We start from the raw sequence: 3,264 nt of genomic DNA on the forward strand, positions 1-3,264 counted from the left end.
GTTTATGTAAAAAAAAAAAAAAACTATCTTTTTAGGAACACATCTCCTAGAATCGTTTATTTGATTTTAATGAATGAATGTAGTTTGATCTTATCATTACCACTTTTGTGCCTAAAGAACGCTACCCATCTTTTGTCCCCTTTTTCCTCCATGTTTGGACTTGATGTACCCTTTTGTCTCTGAATATCTACATCATTTTGCGGCCTACGAAAAAATCCTTTGAATCCAGTGAGGTGTTATCAGTGTTGTACTTTGAAGAAAGATTCAGGTATTTGATATGAAACTGTGGAACTTGCAATTAAAAATGCAATCTTTATCTCCATTGTTCTGAAAATGGTAAACCTTTATATATGTAACAAAAAGTTCTGTGTTTAGTTTCAAAGTGACCCGATTATGTCACGGTATGAAGATTTTTACGAGAAGAAATAAAAAATTTTTTGGTACACAAATTAATTGATAAATTATTACATTAACGGTTGTAAACGACTAAATTAGTATATAAATTAGCAAATTGATACATGATCAAACTAAAAAATCGATTTTACCATTAACCTCAACTGTTTTTANAATATAGTATTGATCCGTTAGAATTCAGGACGTAAATCGAAAATGAGTAAGAATTTTCATACGTTGTTGAATCGGGGTTTCGGCAGCCATGCACTGTCGTTTTTTTGTTTAGTCGTCCGAAAACAATATCTCCATGCTATGACAATATATATTTATTTACTACATTTTATCGATATGATAAAATTAGTAATATGTTTGAGCTGATAATTATATTATCATAATATAAATTTTAAATAAATATATTTTTTAAATCGTATGTCAAAATGAATTTCAGAAGTAAGATAAGGACTACCCACCGTCATATTGGATAGACTCGTTCAAGATCTCCTTTTTCATTTATATAATACAGACATATATGGCCGTAATTCGCCGCAATTTCTCACGTTATCCGTTAGGGTTTCCCTCCAAAAATATCGAACCTTGTAAATCTTCTACTAAAGTGAACACCCTCAAAAAATTTGATTCCTGTTCCTTTCTTGTCATCAGTCTTGTCTCGATATATAGTCAAATTCTTCAACTTTGTGACCAACGAAACCTAATTATTATTTGAAGCTTTTATAAAACTAATTTTTAAATATTTATTACACGATAACATAAATTTTTATTTTCAAAAAATTCGTAAGTTGACTCAATTGTCCTTAAAAGATACTTGATTAGAAAAACAGAGATGATAAACTTGTATACTACATTTTAAGACAAAACTAGTTTTCCACTCAACTATCAAATTAAGAACAGAAAACTAAAAGACAAGAGTAAAGGATAAACATGAATTATCTATTTGATGGAAAAACACAAGAAGATTGTTTCACAGATCAATTTTATAAGACAGATTTTCGATCCATCATTAAAAATTTTAATGATAGTTACAAATCAAGTCAATTCATCTGATTCTCTTTTTAACAACTTAAAAAATATATGAGAGCCGAACAAAGTGCCAGGAAAAGGGGAATGAATCGGTAGTTGGATTTAATTTGAAGTTGATAGATAGTAGGAAGAAGGAGGCAAAGAAAAAAAAATTGTGGGCCAATTGTGATATGCAAGACATGATTTCCACATAATTGAATCTTTAATGGACCAATTATCCAAACCTCCCTATCAACTACAAAACCATATCCAATGCTTCTATTTTATTATATATTTTCAGTACAATAATATTTGTTAAAATACAAAATTCTCACTTTTCCAGCATCAATCCAGTTGGATTGGATAGATAATATCCAATATTAGTAATGATGGGAATAACGGGTGGCGAACAGATTTCTGTTCCCAACCAATCAAAATTTAATCCCCATACTTTAGGTCTGAGTTTAGTTTTCCTTAACACTGCAAATTGAAAATGGAAAACTCTTTAGAGGAAAGGTAAAATACTCAATCAATAAGTTTGTTAGCAGATTTAGACCATTACTTCTTGAATTCTTGTATAACATCACCAGTAATCCCCACATGAACAAGCACCATATCTGAAATGGTGAAACCTTTTTGGATCTCTTATAATGACACGACCCGTGATCTTGGATATCAGCTTAACCACATACGGCAGTCTTCACAAGTTCTAAGATTTTTAATCACCTGGATGGTACTCCCTGCCACTGTGTTCAGAATCCCATAAGCCACAGCAAGCTTCTCAACGTGAATTCGTAACACGATATCCTTTTCTTCCTCGTCAACATCATGTAGCACTGATGCTATAGAGGGTACATTTCCAACTTCTAACAGCTTCACAGATAATCGTAAATCTTCTGATGCTGAGGATGTTTCCTATCCCCGGCAAGAAATGTATTAACACAACACTTTAGTTCAATGAGTCTAAATGCTGATGATTTAACAAATCCCCCGTTTTTCATAAACACCCTCACAAAGACAAAGAATAAACTAGCCATTCATTCTCACACAAAGAACTTGAATGCACAGAATTCACCATATAAACATTACATACCTCAGTCACAATAAAAATATCACTCATGTTTTCACCACCAGAAGCCATATTAGCATGGTCATCATGCTGATTTTTGAAATCTTGGTTTTTGTTTTGCTTGGGCATAAAACACTCTCTAATGTAATGACCGACTAGTTTCACCATACAATTATAGCATTTTCTATTCTTGGGTCTCGACTTGGATCTCGCCTTACTCCTACCTCTATTTTTAACAAAAGATTGATTGTGGGTGTTTGAAGGATTTTGATTCTGAAATCTGTTTTTAGACCTTCCTCTAACAAACATGACCTCACCAGAATTATTACAACCCTTATTGGTTTTTAAATCTATCTCTTTGCTTTTCAGGCCGTTTACGACAGTTTCTAAACTTACCTGATCTCTACCATACTTAATAGCAGATTTAACATCACTGTAAGAATCAGGTATAGCATTTAGAAGAACAATAGGGGTGTAATCATCAATATTCTTATCTCCTGTTTGCTTAATGTCTTGCACTAATTTGGTAAACACATCAAGGTTTTCATCAATATCTTTGTTTAAATCAAGTTTGAACCGGAAAAATTTCTCAAGCAAAAACAATTTACTGGGCAACGAAGTTTCAATATAAAGTTCTTCTAATTTTTCCCAAAGTTCTTTAGCCGATTTCAGTTTACCAACTTTTCTTAACACAGAGTCAGACAAGTTCAAAATTATAGACGAATAAGCAAACTCATCCATTTCAGCCAATTTTTCAGGAGTTTCAGCAGCAGAATATGACAAGT

Source organism: Primulina huaijiensis, chromosome 16, assembly GCF_012295235.1.
Source record: "Primulina huaijiensis isolate GDHJ02 chromosome 16, ASM1229523v2, whole genome shotgun sequence".
Taxonomy (NCBI): domain Eukaryota; kingdom Viridiplantae; phylum Streptophyta; class Magnoliopsida; order Lamiales; family Gesneriaceae; genus Primulina; species Primulina huaijiensis.